The sequence below is a fragment of the Chenopodium album genome, chromosome 4, assembly GCF_948465745.1.
Source record: "Chenopodium album chromosome 4, dcCheAlbu1.1, whole genome shotgun sequence".
Taxonomy (NCBI): Eukaryota; Viridiplantae; Streptophyta; class Magnoliopsida; order Caryophyllales; family Amaranthaceae; genus Chenopodium; species Chenopodium album.
This window is the reverse complement of record NC_137837.1, coordinates 72112726-72131312: the sequence shown is the minus strand read 5'-3', so window position 1 is coordinate 72131312 and position 18587 is coordinate 72112726. Positions and strand designations below refer to the sequence as shown.

At 29.9% G+C, this 18587-nt stretch overlaps 1 pseudogene; it reads right to left on the bottom strand.

The window, feature by feature from the left end:
- Positions 1 to 479: 479 nt before the first annotated feature.
- Positions 480 to 12229, bottom strand: LOC145628101 (protein FAR1-RELATED SEQUENCE 5-like; annotated as a pseudogene).
- Positions 12230 to 18587: the final 6358 nt, after the last annotated feature.

Genomic DNA, 18587 nt, shown 5'->3' with positions numbered 1-18587 from the left:
TTATTTTATTTATGTTAGCAATTAAATTCTTTTGGTGAAGAATAAAATTTTGTTAGTCAGGAAAAAACTTGAGTTAATCAGGAATAAACTTCATTTAGACAGGAATAAACTTGAGTAAGTCAGGAATAAACTTGAGTTAATCCGGAATAAGATTTTTAAAGTCAGGAATGATATTGTGTTAGTCAGTAATACAATTAGTTTACTTAAGAATAAGATTCTAGAAGTCAAGAATTAACTCAGGAATTAAAACTCCGTTATCAGAAATTAAAATGTAATAGTCAGTAATAAAATTGAGTTATCAGATATTAAATCAGGCATGAAATTGTGTAAATCAGGATTAAAATTAGTTTAGTCAGGAATAAAATTTTGGATGTCAGGAATAAACTTCAGTTACTCAGCAATAAGACTTTTAAAGTCAGTAATAAAGTAAGGTTAGTCAGGAATAACATTGATCTAATCAGAAAATAAAATAATTTTTTTCAGAAGTAATCAAACCTTAAAATGCCAAAATATAGTATTGTTTACAATTATCTTAAATAATAAAATAAAAAATTTGAAGATTGACTTTATGATAGAAGAATGCAGCAATAGGGATGAATTAAATGAGTTGTGGATTAGGAGTTATTGTTCCAAACTCATTTGGATCTCTTGTTGCTGTTCTTCTTATTTCAAAATGTCCTCTAATTCTTTTGTTCTTCTTTGGCCTTCCCTTTGTTTTTGGTCGTTTAGGATCTTTTACTGTATTTCTTCTCTCTTCTTCTTCATCAAGTTCACGAATTTTTTCTTCATTTGTTTGGAACACTTTCCTTACAGATTTGTACATTTGTTCCAAAGCATCATCACATATTTTTGATGCTTCTTCATTCCCTTGACATATTGTCACAAGGTTGTAAAAATTCTTTATTATTGATTGCCTCCAAGGATTGTTTATTAATGAATGATCTGTAGTTGAATTTCCTAACAAAAAAAAAAAAAAAACATATTACTACATTTTTGTCAGTAATAAAAAAAATTTTACTCAAGAATAATGTTATAATTTTCTGCTAAAACAATATTATAGTATCAGAAAAGTCATCAATAAGCTATGCCATGATATTTTTTTTTTCTGTTTGAGTCATATGTTTTCTGACAAAATTTATTGCATTTCTTAAAAAAGTCATACAAAATTTAATAAAGTCATGAAAAAGTTCTATAAATCTGAAAAGTAATTTATTGCATCATTGAAAAGTCATTCTAATCTATAAAAAGTAATTTATTGCATCATTAAAAAGTCATTTAAATTTTACTGAGATTATAATTTTTTCTGTTAAATTACAGATTAATTATTGTTGTTCATACATAAATCTTCTCTATTTAAAGTCTGTTCTAAATCAAGTTTTTTCTATTAAAAGAGTTATATTAATATATACATTGTTTCTATAAAAGTTACAGTTTTGTAACAATAAGTTATATTTTCTTCATCTAATCAAGAGTTCTAACATAATGGCTGATTTCTACGCAAATAAAGAAAAATGCACTATTACTTTCAAGACAATTCATCACCTTAGTATGGTAAATATATTTTACATTAAGTTTTAAATTTATAAATTTGTTTTGTGTTTTAGTAAAAACTTAATGATTTCATTTTTATTTATTTTTTTAATTTCAGCCACTTCCTGCAGAATGGAAGTTATTTCTTCTAAGATTCAGGCATCATGTTAGAGTCTATGCTGGAAATAATGGCAGAGAAGATAGATTTTGGGAAGTAAGAGTCATAAGCATACCACAAGATACAGGGTATGGTGGTATGTTGGTTAATCGTGAATGGGAAAACTTTGTAGCTACTAACAACATAGTTCCTGGAGACAGACTTGATATTTACCATGATCGTGATACCATTTACATTAGAATTTTTAATGCTGATGGTACTGAAAAGCTTCCTAATGAAGCAGAAAATAGTAGCAATGTTTAAGTTTTTTAATATTAAGATTATGTTTGTAATAAATCTGATTTTATATCAGAAATAATAATATCTGTATCAGATATTAAACTATGATTATCAGAAATAATAATATTTGAATCTGATTATAATATGTTGTTCATTGTAAATTATCTTCATGAATTAGATTATTTTTGTTATTTATTAGATTTGTTTTGTTATGAATTAAATTCTGTATGTCAGATATTAAAATATTTTAATCAGGAATTAAGCTGAATATTTCAGGAATTTGATTGTATATTTCAGGAAAAAAATTATTTCAATCAGAAATTAGATTGAATATATCAGGAATAAGATTATCTAGGACAGGTATTATACTATTTAAGTCAGATGTTGCATTTCTATGTCAGGAAATTATTTATGTTAGTAATTAAAATATTTAATTCAGGAATAAAGATATTTTTATTTTATACTAAATAGGAAAGTAAAAAATTTTAAAATAACAAAGTATGTACGTACCTGATTCATTCTCATCCCATATCCTTGATTTAGCAAGCTTGGTCCAACGTTTCAGAATGTATCTCTCTGGTATAGAATGTATGCTGTACATTTGCATTATCTTGATAATGTGAAAGCACAGCAATCCAGTCTCTGTGAAGCACATACAAGAACACATAAATTCATTGTTTTGACAGTGATATATGACTTGATAGGTGTGCATATAATCTTCATCAAGAGAAACATCAAAGAATTTGACGTATTGCATTGAAGTTGGCTTTTCCTTTGCATATGCTCCTAGGCTGGTCTAAAATTCCAACTTAAAATCCTTGTATAAGTTCAGAGTATAAACTTCAGCAGCATGTTTCAAGATTTTTGTTTTTGTTTTTGGTTTCTCAGTAGTACATCTGAAGTTGTCACTCTTTTCAGTGCTTCTCCATCTTCTAACAGTAGCTTCAAATATATGGAAGAACTCCAAAAGTTTAGTGGTTCTGTTAGCCTTAAATGAAATTGCTCTGTTTGTTACTTCTACTCTTTGAGATGAAAGGATTCCCGCAGAGAAAATATCCTTGCTCAAAGCAGTGCACCATTTTTCTCGTAGCCCGAACAACCTATCAAACCACTCTTTTTTTTCTAATCCATATTTTTGAACCATCTTGTTCCAGACATCTTCGAATTCTGATTCTGAATCACACCCACTTAAGCACTTGTGAAACATATTCTTGAATTCAGGGTTGTTTTTTAAAGTTCCAAAGTGTGATACAAAATTCTTTTGCAAATGCCATAGACATAGCCTATGTCTTGAATTTGGATAAACCTGTAACAATCAAATAATTTCATTTTATAGTCAGATATTAGAAAAATAATGGAAGAAATTAATAAAATTTTGTCAGGAATTAAAGAGTCAACGTTAGATATTATATAACTCAAGTTAGTTATTAATCTATTTTTGTCAGGCATAACAATTTACTATTCAGGAATTAAAGTGTTTTAATCACATATTAAACAAATAATGTCAATTATATATTTATTTTCTTCAACAATTATAGAAGAATTTGATATATTTTTATCAGTGTTTAGATTATATTTATCAGGAATTACATGATATTCATTAGGAATTAGGAAAGTTATAGTCATTTTTTAGACAACATAAGTCAAATAATTTCATTATATAGTCAGTTATTAGATATATAGTGGCAGTAATTAATAAATTTTTGTCAGGTATTAAAGAGTCAAAGTTATATATTACATAACTCTCGTCAGTTATTAATTTATTTTTGTCAAGCATAACAATTTATTAGTCAGGAATTAAAGTGGTTAGTCAGATACTAGATAAAATAAATCAAGTATTGTAGTAGTTTCTTCAGGGAAAACATTTTTTAATACAGAAATTAGTACATTTTGTTCATATATTAGATAACTTATAAACAAATAATGTCAATTATATATTTATTTTCTTCAACAATTATAGAACAATTTGATTTATTTTAATCAGTTTTTAGAAAATATTTATCAGGAATTACATTATATTTATTAGGAATTAGCAAAGTTATAGTCATTTCTTAGACAACATAAATCAAATAATTTCATTATATAGTCAGATATTAGATATATAATGGCAGTAATAAATAAATTTTTGTCAGGCATAACAATTTATTAGTCAGGAAATAGAGTTGTTTAATCAGATATTAGATAAACTAAATCAAGTGTTGTAGAATTTTCTTCAGGGAAAACATTTTTAATACAGAAATTAGCACATTTTGTTCATATATTAGACAACTTATATCAAGCAAAAATTTACTAGTGTTTGACTTTACTTAGAGTTGCTCTCAGTACTTTGTGGTTTGGATAAAGATATTTAAAATAAAGATATTTAACATGAAGATATTTACCAACTCTTTTGGATAAAGATGACAAAAATGTAAAAATAAGAATTATTCGTAGAAAATTATTCTAAAAGTAAATTATTTTTTTAATCTCTTATATTTGTCTATAAAACCAAGAATTGGTCATACATTTTGCATGTTTGTGTTCTTGTATATTCTCTCTCCTAAAACATACATTTTTTCTTTTTTCCTCAATTATGGAAAACAATTCTCAGTCTTCTACTTCATCAAACGACCCAGAAGAAAATGTTTTTGATAATTTTGAAAAGAGATTAAATTATCTACTTGAGAGAAGAGACAGAGTGAAGAATGGGTTGATGAAGCTGTATGAAAATTTTGAGAAGAACAAAATCGAAGAACTGAGTAAGAGAAAGAGGGTTGAAGAAAAATTCCAGGAAGAACAAAACAAAAAAAAGAAAGAAGACGATCAACAAAAGAAGAAACAAGAAGAAGAAAAAGAAGATTAAATGAAAAAACAAGTTTAAAATCTTTAAAAGATGATTAAGATTCTAGGGTTTTGTTTTTTTGTTTTTTTTTTAATTTTTATTTTGATATATTATATTTTTCAAAATAGTATATGAAATCAAGTATATTTCAGTAATGTACTTTGATTTTATTTTGGTTTCTCATGTATTGCCTTAATTTTTTTTAGTAAAATACTTGTTGGACAAATATTAGTATATTTAAATTTTCATATAATAGGTTATTTTTTTTTTCAATAATTTTAATATTATTACGTTGGAAAATAAAAAGCCAGGAAATGATGTATTGATTGATTTAAAATTAAATTACTTTGGAAAATGCACAGTAAAAACTGATATAAATTAAGTATTTTAAAGTCATACTCCCAAAAAAACATCATATTCCCAAAAAAATCTATATACCCTTTCATATTTCTCTTCTGTTTGTTAAAAAAACCATTCATTTCTAGTTTATCAATTTTGTTAAATTTTATTCAGATATTAGATTAATAATGTCAATTATAATAATATAGGTATTTACTTGTTAGTAAAAATTTATATATTTAGTCACATAATAGATTTAAATTTTCATATAACGGTTTAAATTTATCAGAAAATAGAATTATAAACAGTAATTATATAACAATATTTTATGTTAGGACTGAGTATTATTACGTGGGCAGATAAAAAGTCAGGAAATGATGAATTGAATGATTTAGAATTTAATTTCTTGGGAAAACGCGCAGTGAAAACTGATATAAATAAAGTATTTCAAACATCATACTTTAAAAAAAAATCTATACACCCTTTCATATATCTCTTCTGTGTGTTAAAAACAACAATCCATTTCCAGTTTTTCAACAAAGAATATTTATCAGTTTTGTTCAATTTTTATTCGAATTCAAGTATATTGTAAGATTTGTAACGTAGTATTTCAAATGGATCCAATAGACGACCCTCATTACATGGCTGCTCTAGAGGATGCCCCACATGCATTATCTGTTCCTGAAATCTTATGCATGTATATTTTTCCTAAATGCACCCCTCGTGCGCAAGCGATGTGTAATTGTGTTTGTAGGCATTGGAATGAATTATGGTACTTAAATACTTGGATTCCTCATATATTTAGATATAGGCAAGCCAGTAAAAGGTGGTGGCTTGCAATTGATATTATGAGGCATAATGGATATGGCTTTCATAATTCAATGGTTCAAGATTGGGCTGAATTTCTGGATGGGTTGCGATGGCTATTTGGGGATGAGGAAGATATGTGGAGTAAGAAAAGAAAGAGAGAGGAAGCTATTCAACCTGGAGGGCCGCAGAAGAAGATTAGACTAGCTTAAATGCCCTGTAAATATGTTTTTCTTTAATTAAAAAGCAATGTTTTGTATAGAACTGTTATGATCATATATAGTTAAAGTGACAGTGTTCATTTGCTTTTGTAAGGCATTGTCATAAGTATGACAAAATATTATGAAGAAATATATACTAATTTGGACTTATGCTTTTGTTTTTGTTAATTTTCTTTTATGTACATAATGTTATTCAGCTATTATTATATTAAAGTCAGATATAAAATGATTATACACAGATATTTCTATATTTTAGACAGGAATTAAATATTTTCAGAATTAAATTAGTGTTATTTGATTTATCAGTTATTAATCTCTTTTTGTCAGAATTAATAATATTTTAGTCAGTTTTTAAATTATTTTGATCAGAAATTACATGAAATTTTTAACTCAGAAATAACGTTGATGCATAGTAATATTTTTAACTCATAAATAAGCTTAACTTAGACAGGAATTAGTTTTTATTAGTCAGTTGTTACATTTTTGGATTATCTTTTTCTTATGCATTATAATATTAGTCAGCATTTAAAGTAATCTCTTTTTGTCAGGAATAATAATATTTTAGTCAGTTTTTAGATTATTTTGATCAGAAATTACATGAAATTTTTAACTCATAAATTATGTTGATGCATAGTAATATTTTTAACTCAGAAATAAGCTTAACTTAGACAGGAATTAAGTTTTATTAGTCAGTTGTTACATTTTTGGATTGGTTGATTTATGTTAGTCATAATAATATTTTAGTCAGGAATTAATGAGTAACAGTCAGATATTATATATTTAACGTTAGTTATTCTTGTATTTTTGTCATGCATAATATTATACTAGTCAGCATTTAAAGTATTATAGTCAGATAATAGATTAATAGTTTCATATAATAGGAATTAACGTGATTTAAGTTATTCCATTGTATTAAAAATCAGAAATATTATTATTTCTTTCACGATTATTATATTTTTACTCAGGTATTATATTATTAAGTGCAGGAAATAAATTATATCTCTCAGAAAATCATTTTGTTGTGTTTTTCTAAAGAATGATAAAATTTTATTCAGCTATTATTATGTTAAAGTCAGATATAAAATGATTATAGACAGATATTTCTTTATTTTGGACAGGAATTAAATATTTTCAAAATTAAATTAGTGTTATTTAATTTGTCAGTTATTAATCTCATTTTGTCAGGAATAATAATATTTTAGACAGTTTTTAGATTATTTTGATCAGAAATTACATGAAATTCATAAGGAATAACATGATATTCAAATACTTTCTTCTTATAGTCAGATATTAAATAAGTAATTGCAGTAATTAATATATTTTTGTCAGGTATTAAAGAGTCAAAGTCAATTATTTTATATATCATATCAGTTATTAATCAATTTTTGTCAGGCATAACAATTTGTTAGTCAGTAATTAAAGTGTTTTAATTACATATTAAATATATAATATCAATTATAAAGTTTATTTTCTTCATCAGTTTTAATATTATTTTCATCAGATATTACATGATATTTATTTGATATTAGTAAAGTTATAGTCATTACTTAGACAGAAATCAAATAATTTCATTTTACAGTCAGATATTATATAAATCATGGCAGTAATTGACTTATTTATGTCAGGTATTAAAGAGTTAAAGTCAGATTATTTTATTTGATACTAAACATATCCTAATATAAAATACAGAAACTGCTTACCTCTGGTATGGCGTTGCTCATTGCAAGATCTTGATCAGTGAAGATTGTTTTTGGTTCAATTCCACACATTGACTTTTTGAAGATTGAAAGCAGCCAAACAAATGTATCGGTCTTTTCATCGGTTATGAATGCACATCCAAACATTGCTGTTTTCCAATGATTGTTTATACCAACAAATGGAGCACATATCAACCCATATTTGTTTGTTCTGTATGTTGTATCGAAGATTAAAACATCACCAAAAGCTTTGAAATCTTCAAGCATTTGGGAGTCACGCCAAAAATAGCTCACAACATTATTTTCTTCTCCAAATTTCAATCTATAAAAGAATGAGGGATCTTGATCTGCTCTTTCTTGAAGAGTGTCTAACACATTCTGCATGTCTCCACCTTCAACCATACTCATTTTCACCCTTGATACATAATTAAGGTGATCTCTCTTAGTATGACCTACACATTCTTCTCCTCCAGCTTCATTGCTTATATAATTATAAGCATCCATTGGTTTAATACCACTCTCAATCATGCTCTCAATTAGTTCACCCATTGGCGCTGATATTTGCCTTTCTGATATTAGATGATGTCGTTGAACTGCTATAACCAATTCATGATTATGCTCCAACTCATGTGTAACAACTTCGAAATTTCCTTCTTTGTTTTTCTTGAAACGAATATGGGCTTTACATCCAGTTCTTGTCTCATTTACCTCCCTATCTTTTCTATTTTTTGCATCAGTTTTACCCAATAAGGGTATTTCCACGGTATTTTGTTCAGCTGCTATCTTCATTTTACCCTTTGTATGTCCTTCCTTAGAACATATTAAATAAAACTCATACATTTTATCATTGGAATCTCTTCTCTTTGTTGATTTTCTGACACTGAAACCAACAGATCTTGAATGAGCTTTGTATAACACATATCCCTCATTGTAGTTTGATACTGTATAACTTGCTAGACATTTACTTATGTTTTCATCCTTGTCATATTTGTAATAATCTGCAACAAAAGTATACAAGTTGTCATTTATCATCATATTTGTAATTATCTTCAGGAATTAGATTATTTTTGTCATTTATTAGATTTGTTTTGTCAGGAATTAAATTCTGTATGTCAGGTATAAAAATGTTTTGATTAGAAATTAATTTGAGTATATCAGATATTAAATTGTATATTTCAGTAATAAAATTGTTTAAATCAGAAATTAAATTGAACAATTTTATTAATTTAATTTTAGTGACAAAAAATAGTCAAAATATTACTCAAAAAATAGTCAAAAAATTGTTTGTATTAGAAATTAGATTATAGTAGTCAGGAATAAAATTTATATTACTTATGAATTACCATGTCTTGATCAGAAAATAGATTATTTAAATCAGGAATTACTAAATACTAGTTAGGAAATAAATCATCTCAGTCTTGTTTAGGATTATATTAATCAGGAAACAGGTAATATTGGTCAGTAATAAAGTTATATAATTCAGAAATAATAATATTTGTATCTGATTATATGTTGTTCAATGTTCATTATCTTCAGGAATTAGATCATTTTTGTCATTTATTAGATTTGTTTTGTCAGGAATTAAATTCTTTATGTCAGGTATAAAAATGTTTTGATTAGTAATTAATTTAAGTATATCAGATATTATATTGTATATTTCAGTAATAAAATTGTTTCAATCAGAAATTAAATTGAACAATTTTATTCATATAATTTCAGTGACAAAAAAATAGTCAAAATATTACTCAAAAAATAGTCAAAAATTGTTTGAATTAGAAATTAGATTATAATAGTCAGGAATAAAATTGTCTAAGTCAGGAAAATAGATAATAAAATACTCAGGACATAAATGATATAGTCAGGTTTAAGAAATTATATTCAGAAATTAAAAAAAAAATTATTGCACATAAGAATTAGAATTTGAAAAGTCATGACCTTCCCTCATCTAAAACATCAACACTCAAAACACTCAAAAAACACGTAAAATCATTTAAAAGACATAAAATTAATTGAATAAAATTAAATGTATTTACTAGAACCGAGGTTAATTATAAATGAAAAACACATATTTGAAAAGGCATGACCTTCCCTCTTCCTAAACTCTGCACTAATTCACGTTCTAAACACTATATATAAGATACCACAGTGTACAAGAAACTATATTAAGGGAAAAAAAAATTCATATAAAAATATAAATTGCTTCAATTTGAATTTTAATCATTTTTATAAGAATATAACTACTGCGAACTACTGCTATTACAAAAGGTATATTTTTTTTTCATTCTATGATCTTACATTTGTTAGTTTATTTTATTTTGTTTTGTTATGATTTATGTGTTTATTTTTTTTTTTTGGTTAGATGGCTAATCATATTCCACACCCAGTTGATGCCTTAGAAGATGCACATCCAGCATTAGATGTTGAAGAGATATTATGCATGCATATTTTTCCTAGGTGCACCTTCAAAGCGCAGGCAATGATTAATTGTACATGTAAATATTATAATGAATTATGGTATTACAAATTTTGGATTCCAGAAATAGTAAGAAGAAATCAAAATTCAAATGAATGGTGGGTTGCATATGACATTATGAGGCATAATGGTTATGGTTTTCATAATGGAATGGTGCAAGACTGGGCTGAATTTCTTGATGGATTACGTTTAATTTTTGAGGAAGAAGAAGCCAACAAGAAAAAAAGAAAAAAAGAAGAGGCAATCCAACTAGGAAGAGAGGAAAAAAGAATAAAAATAGATGATGTTATTAGTAGTTTATGTTCAATGTTTTGCAGTTTATTATATTTGAATTAATAAACATAACATTTCTGTAATATGTAATTTATTTTTAAATTTTAATGATTTTATTTTATTTTTTGTTTTGTATGACGTTATTAAATTATTATATGTTTTTTGAAGTTTATAATACTCAGGAATTAACATATCTTAGTCAGGAACTAGATATTTTAGATCAGGTATTACAATATATTAGTCAGGAATAAAATTAACTCTTTCAGGTTTAAGATAATATTAGTCAGGAAACAGATAATAATAGTCAGTAATTTTATTATCAAATATATATATAGTAATTAAATGTTTTTAAATTTATAATACTCAGGAATTAAGAAATGTTAGTCAGGAATTAGATAATGTTGTTCAGAAAGCTAATAAAGATAGTCAGTTTTAGGATAATAATATTCAGATATATCATAGCATATAGAAATTTTATTTCTTTTTATCAAATCAGAAATTTTTTTCTTGTCAGAAATTACAATATATTAATCAGGAAATATATTATTTTAGTCAAGAAATAGATAATGATAATTATTAATTATAGGAATTGGAAAGAAAAGAAATAATATTAAACAGGAAATAGAAAATGATAATCAGGTTTAAGTTAGTAATAGTCAGTTTTAAAATAATTATAGTTAGGTTTACATTATTTTCACTAATTTTTTTTAGGAAATAGATTTCCATAGGAATAAAATTAATTCAGTCAGGATTCATATAATATTAATCAGGAATTATATTGTCTGCAACAATAAATTACAAAGCATTTAATAATAAACATAACATTTCAGTAATATGTAATTTATTTTTAAATTTTAATGATTTTATTTTATTTTTTGTTTTGTAGGACGTTATTAAATATTAAATGTTTTTTGAAGTTTATAATACTCAGGAATTAACATATCTTAGTCAGGAATTAGATATTTTAGATCAGGTATTACAATATATTAGTCAGGAATAAAATTAACTCATTCAGGTTTAAGATAATATTAGTCAGGAAATAGATAATAATAGTCAGTCATTTTATTATCAAATATATATATAGTAATTAAATGTTTTTAAATTTATAATACTCAGGAATTAAGAAATGTTGGTCAGGAATTAGATAATGTTGTTCATAAAACTGATAAAGATAGTCAGTTTTAGGATAATAATATTCAGATATATCATACATATAGAAATTTTATTTTTTTTATCAAATCAGAAATTTTTTTCTGGCCAGAAATTACAATATATTAATCAGGAAATATATTATTTTAGTCAGGAAATAGATAATGATAATTATTAATTATAGGAATTGGAAAGAAAAGAAATAATATTAAACAGGAAATAGAAAATGATAATCAGGTTTAAGTTAGTAATAGTCAGTTTTAAAATAATTATAGTTAGGTTTACATTATTTTCACTAATTTTTTTTAGGAAATAGGTTTCCATAGGAATAAAATCAATTCAGTCAGGATTCATATAATATTAGTCAGGAATTATATTGTCTACAACAATAAATTACAATGCATTTAATAAATTTACAGGACATAGTATACCTATTATACTTGCAGCATCTTCATCTCTTTCTTCATCATCTCTTTCTTCATTTATATTGTCTCCTAAAATTACATTATCTGCTGCATTCATCATTAGTGTTAGTATATTTGGATTTCATTCTAAAATTATCAAAAAACTGGATTCAAATTTAAAATTTATTTTTCTGCGACATGTAATATATACAATTTGTGAAATATAAATTAATCCTGATTTCAAATTCGATTGGAATATAAATTAATCCCGATTTCAAATTCGATTGGAATATAAATTAAGCCTGATTTTCAAATAAGTCAAAATTAACTACGATCTGAAATTCGATTGGCATTGATTGCTTATAATAAGTCGAAATTAACTCGAATTTAAATACGATCTGATATTAAATCGAAATTTACTACGATATGAAATTCAATTTGGCTTGCATGCGAATTATAAGTAGAAATTCATATTTCAAATTCAAGAACTATATAATTTTGAAATACAATCTGAAATCATTAACTATATAATTTTGAAATTCTTAAATATGATTCGAAATTGCATACAATCAAAATTATAAACTAAATTGTACCTTTTTCAGCAGTAATTGAGCTAGAAATTGATTCAATAGGTGAATCAGAATCTCCTTCAATCATCATTTTATTATTTGATTTCTCCATTTTTTTATGAAATTTGAAGATTTGAATTTTCTGAAATTTGAGGAAATGAAGTGGTTGAAATTCGACGAAATGAAATTTCAGAAAATGACGGCGCACGAAATTTTATAAAAATGATGTAAACGAAATCGAAAATTCAGACACTATATAAAATGGCGCGCGGGCTTTGGTCGGGTTGATCAGGCCCGCGCCTTTTTAAATAAGGAGCCCGAAGGCCCGCGCCTTTTTAAATAAGGCCCGGACTCACGTGAGTCCAGTCTCACGCAAAACGCTTTGTAATAATAATAATAATAATGATAATAATAATAATAATAATAATAATAATAATAATAATAATAATAATAATAATAATATAGGGCACGTTGCAGGGCTATTGGCTATGGTTATATATATATATATATATATTATGGAGATTAAAAGATTAAAGATTAAATATGTGAATTTGAATTCACGAGTAAAACCCCTTAATTATAGGATAATTGATCAACTGGAGAAAATAAAAATAAAAATAAGATACTGTTAAAGATTTAAAAAAAAATGTAATTGATCAAATTGATAATTGGTACTCCCCCCGTCCGTTAATACAACGTCTCTTTTGGTTTTTGCGCGGGAATTAAGAAAGTTATAAATTCTTGAAAACTAATGATTAAAAGTAGATAAGTGCATGTGGGGTTAGAGAGAGATAGAGAGAAAGAAAAAGTAGTTGGAAATAATTAAAGTGGTAGGGAGAGAAAGTGTTAGAAATTGATGTTAAAAGTACAAAAAAGTAATGGATAAAAAGATGACAACTCATTAAAAGAGGGTAATAATATCAAAAAATAAAACCTTTAAATAGAAAGATGCATTGTAGGATGGTTTATCCAAAAAGAAAATGATGCTTTGTATTAAGAAACGAAGGGAGTATGTTATAAAAAAAATATTTGATTTTATTATGTTGAAAACAAAATCCTCACTCTTTTGAAAGGAAATCCTCACTGATTTTGTTAAAGATATTTTGTATTTTTGTATTTTCCATATTATACATTATTTGAAACAGAATTGAGAACTGTTCATTTTATTTTATTTTCTATTTTCAATGTGACAATTGGAAATTAGATTTGTTTTTTTTTTGAAGGGGGGGGGGGGAGATTAAATTCATTAATAATAAGCCATATGACACTTACATAAGAGATCGTAATCGAACAATACAAAGACAACCGAACCAATTACAAGTTCGAAATAGAAGAAACTACAATTGCACGCGCAAAATGACTTTCTTAAGTACCCTTGGCTCATATAACGCTGTCCTATGCAGCCTCTTGCAAGGGGGTCTGGCAATATGTTGTAATTTCTAACGAGAACCTTCATTGGCTCAGAATCCCGTACTCCTCGACCTGAAATCAAAATTGGTGTCGTACACTTCACCATAGACAAGACAATCTCCGATTCAAACACGGATATCGGCATGGAAGCAAAACCCTTTAGCCCAAACCAACAGAAGATCAAACCGAAGCCCCATAGCCAAAAAACCCGACTTAAATCCTGCACCAGAAGATCGGTACACCGATCTGCAAGCCCCATATCACCCCAACACACCACACAAACAGAAAAAATAAAACAACTAAAAAGCACACCAATACTTCTAAAAGAAAAAACAGAACGAAAACTAAAACCTAAAACAAAGAACGAAACCCTAACATCCCACCCCGCCGCCAAACCGAGCCCCACCACCAACGCTCCGGGGTTCACCGACCCAGCCCACAAACCGCCACAAAGAAACGCACGGACCGCCGAGACCTGCCCGAGAAGCCCGAACCCCACACGCCCCTGAGCCGCGGCAACGACGACCCTACACGAGGGACTCAGAACGGCCCTACACGAGGGACTCAGAGGGAGAAAACTCCCCCTCCCCCTCCCCGTTCTCGTACTCAGCGTCGCGACAACGGCCAAGGAGGTGGGGCGTAGGCGCGGCGGGGAGGCGGTACAAAAAAACGGCGACTGGCCGGCCGCACGGTCGGAGATGAACAGCGGCGGCGGACGAAGCGGCGCGGCGCAAGATGAAAGGCTAAAAAAACGAAAAACCATAACGGAAAAGGAAAGAAACAAACTAAAGGGGTAGATCGGAGGCTCGCCGACGCTGTGCCATGGGCGGTGAGCCACACGCCCGCCGGCGAGCCTCATAGCCGGAGAAAAAGAAGGGGAGCGGCGGTTTATGGGAGAGGGAGAGAGAGGTTTCTAGAGAGAGAAAGAAATCCCAGCCAGTGGAAATTAGATTTGTTTTTATTATATTTGTTTCGGTGAAGGGAAATTAGATGATTTTATATGAATATTGAATAATGCTCCGGATATCAAGGGAAATGAGTTTTAATAGTTGAGTGGGAGGAAAGGTTTGATGTTATATATTATGGTCTTTCTAACGTGCAAATTGCAAAAATTTATTGATGATACATTGATACTATGCTACCTTGGGAAGAATAAAGGTAACAAGAGAGCTTCTTCTGTGCATAAAGACTTGTCAATTGCTTTGTTAAATGGCTTTCAAACTTCTGGTTGCCTAAGATAGGGAGGATGCACCAAGCTGTTATTTATCTATATGGATTTCCTTATTACAACATTTTTGGTGTAATGTGTGTTATATGAGATGAACTGCATAGAAAAAATCAGTTCTGACTGGATTACATGAAAAATTTAAAATTGTCTGCATTGCATCATGGGATATTCCTTCTCCTGATAGCCTAAAGTTTCTGTAATAAACTTATTTTGGACACACTGTAGTATGCATTTTGCAGCCGAGAATCCCATTTTTACCTGTTTTTGCCTCAATGAAAAGGCTAGTCCGATATAACTTGGGTTCTGTTGCTGTTGGCTCTTTGATTCTTTCTTTGTGGAGTCAATCCGCTTTATACTAGAGGCAATTTGACGCAAACTGAAGGTTTCCTTCACTACGCCAGATTATTGGTTTGGGAAGATAGTCCATAATTCTTCCAATGGTAAGGTGGTACATATCTTTTAGTTTGGTTCTAATTTTCATTTTAGCTGTTAAGTTGTCTGCCTAACCTAGAAAGACCCTGATAGTGCTAAAGACCAATCCTCTTTAACTTTTTTTAGTAGAATGTTCTTAATGAAACTGATTCATTGAACAGTCTACAGTGTTTTATGCTACAATAAAAGGCTAAAACATAATTGAAATAGGTCTAATGATATCATAATTAAATTTTATGCTCCTATCTTTGGTTGTCCAATAAATGCTTGGACAGTTTCTAATAACTATGAAGGGAGTTAAATATGCGAGAAATCAAATGTTAATAGTGAGGGGCATCTATCGCATCATCATATATATGATGTTGGATTGTTCATAAAGCCATATAATGGACTGAAGGAGTACAAATCACATATTATGCCAAGAGTTCGACAACACAAGTTTGGTTGGATTGTTCATGAGTTCTACGAATTCTCAGTATCACCCATTTTTTTAGGGAGGCCAGATCATTAACCCACATAAGAGAGATAAGCAAGATGAGATGCACATATCAATCAATCAATCAATCAAAGCCTTAATCCCAAAAGTGGGGTCGGCTAACATGAACCAAATTTGATTATTCCGTGTAGTCATCAACATAAATCTTTCTCCTCCATCCCTTACGATCCAAAACTTCATCCTCACGTAAATCCATGCACTTCATATCCTTCCTCACTCCTTCCAACCAAGTCATCTTTGGTCTCCCTCTTCCTCGTTTAATCCCTCCATGGTCCCACTCTTCCACTCTTCGCACCGGTGCACCCTCGGGTCTCCGTCTTACATGTCCAAACCAACGCAGACGATTTTCCCTTAATTTATCTACAATGCCCGCCACACCTACTTTCTTGCGAATAACCTCATTTCTGATTCTATCTCTTAAAGTGTTTCCACACATCCACCTTAACATGCGCATTTCCGTAACCTCCATCTTTTTAATATGCTCTTTCTTAGAAGCCCAACATTCTGTACCATAGAGCAACACTGGTCTTATGGCAGTCCTGTAGAATTTTCCCTTCAACTTTAAGGGAATGCTGCGGTCGCATAACACTCCCGTGGCCGCTCTCCATTTAAGCCACCCTGACTTAATCCTGTGGGTCACGTCTTGATCAATGTCACCATTCTTCTGGATGATCGACCCTAGGTACTTAAAACATTCACTCATGGTCAAATCCTTTCCATCCAAACTCACCACTTCATTGCTTGTCCCCCTCTGAGTGCCAAAACGACATACCAAATATTCAGTCTTACTCCGACTTAGCTTAAACCCTCTAGATTCCAACCTTTGCCTCCATTGCTCCAACTTGACATTAACCCCATCCTTAGTCTCATCCACCAAAACGATATCATCTGCGAACAACATACACCATGGAACCTCATCTTGAATTGGTCTAGTTACTTCATCTAGAACCGTTGCAAAAAGAAAAGGGCTTAATGCAGACCCTTGATGCAATCCGATTGTAATAGGGAAATCTTTTGTCAACCCTCCGCATGTCCTCACATTTGTTGACACATCCCGATACATATCCTTAACTAGGTCTACATACCTTCGTGGGATACCTTTCTTCAACATTGCCCACCAAAGTATCTCTCTTGGCACCTTGTCATATGCCTTCTCTAAATCAATAAAGACCATATGAAGATCTTTCTTCTTTACCCTATAAAACTCCATCATTTGTCTTATCAAATGGATTGCCTCCATAGTAGATCTCCCAGGCATAAAACCAAATTGGTTATCTGAAATGCTTGTGCATGCCCTCAACCTTTGTTCAATCACCCTTTCCCACAACTTCATAGTATGGCTCATAAGCTTAATTCCTCGATAGTTAGAACAATCTTGAGCGTCTCCTTTGTTTTTATAAACCGGGACCAAGGTGCTCTTCCTCCAATCTTGTGGGATCCTTGTAGCCGTCCATATCTTGTTGAAAAGGTTTGTTAACCAATCAATACCAATCTTACCCAAACACCTCCACACCTCTATCGGTACCCCATCAGGGCCAACCGCCTTCTTAGGTTTCATCTTCCTCAGTGCAATCTCCACCTCTACTCTCCTAATCCTTCGCACATACTCCATGTTGATTTCTTCATCACTCATAGAGGTATCTCCTATCACAACTCCATTACTTCCATTAAATAATTCATCGAAGTACCCCTTCCACCTGTCCTTGATGCCCTCCTCTTGCACTAGGACCATTTGGTTCTTATCTTTGACACACTTCACCATGCCAATATCCTTCCTTGCCTCTTGTCTTCTCTTTGCCATCTTATAAATGATCCTTTCTCCCTCCTTGGAATCAAGTTTTTCATAAACCTCCTGATATGCCTTTTCTTTTGCTTGGCGAACAGCTGCCTTTGCCTTACTCTTAGCCTCCTTATACGCTGCAAAGGTTTCATCACTCCTACATTTTCCTAAGGCTTGATAGCATTCCCTTTTTTGCTTAATTACTGCTTTCACCTCTTCATTCCACCACGAAGTATCTCTCTGTACCGAAGTTCTTCCCCTTACTTCCCCTAAGACCTCTTTGGCCACTCTTAGGAAACAGTTCTTCATTCGTAACCAAGTCATGTCCGGATCCACCTCTCCATCCCAATCCGCTTCTTCAATTACCTTTTCTGTAAAAACCTTAGCTTTTGCATCCCTTAGGGTCCACCATCTTATCCTTGGTTCTTCTTGTCTAACTTTTTTCTTCGCCTTCTCTTTCAGACGAATAGTCATTACCAATAGCCGGTGTTGGGTGACCACACTCTCCCCTGGGATAACCTTACAGTTTATGCAACTTTGTCTATCTATGCTCCTTGTGAG